This window comes from Brachionichthys hirsutus, chromosome 3, assembly GCF_040956055.1.
Source record: "Brachionichthys hirsutus isolate HB-005 chromosome 3, CSIRO-AGI_Bhir_v1, whole genome shotgun sequence".
Taxonomy (NCBI): Eukaryota; Metazoa; Chordata; class Actinopteri; order Lophiiformes; family Brachionichthyidae; genus Brachionichthys; species Brachionichthys hirsutus.
In genome coordinates, this window is record NC_090899.1 from 15,393,731 (window position 1) to 15,393,975 (window position 245).

The window sequence follows — 245 nt, forward strand, 5'->3', positions numbered from 1 at the left end:
ATAGCTGAGAGATAGTTGTGATAGTGTTAGAGTTATTGTTGTATTTTCATTGTTTCGTTGTAGAGTTTTTTAAGATGGAGGTGACCACGAGTGTTTCTCTAGGTAGAGATCCCTTTGTCTCTAGGGGGCAGGGATCTATGTAAATACCTGGGACAACCTACTTTCACCGTGTGAATAAAAAGGCCGCGAGGTCTCGGGGGAGAGGTCTTTTGGTCGCAGCCGCTGGGCGAGCAAGGTCCCTCCTT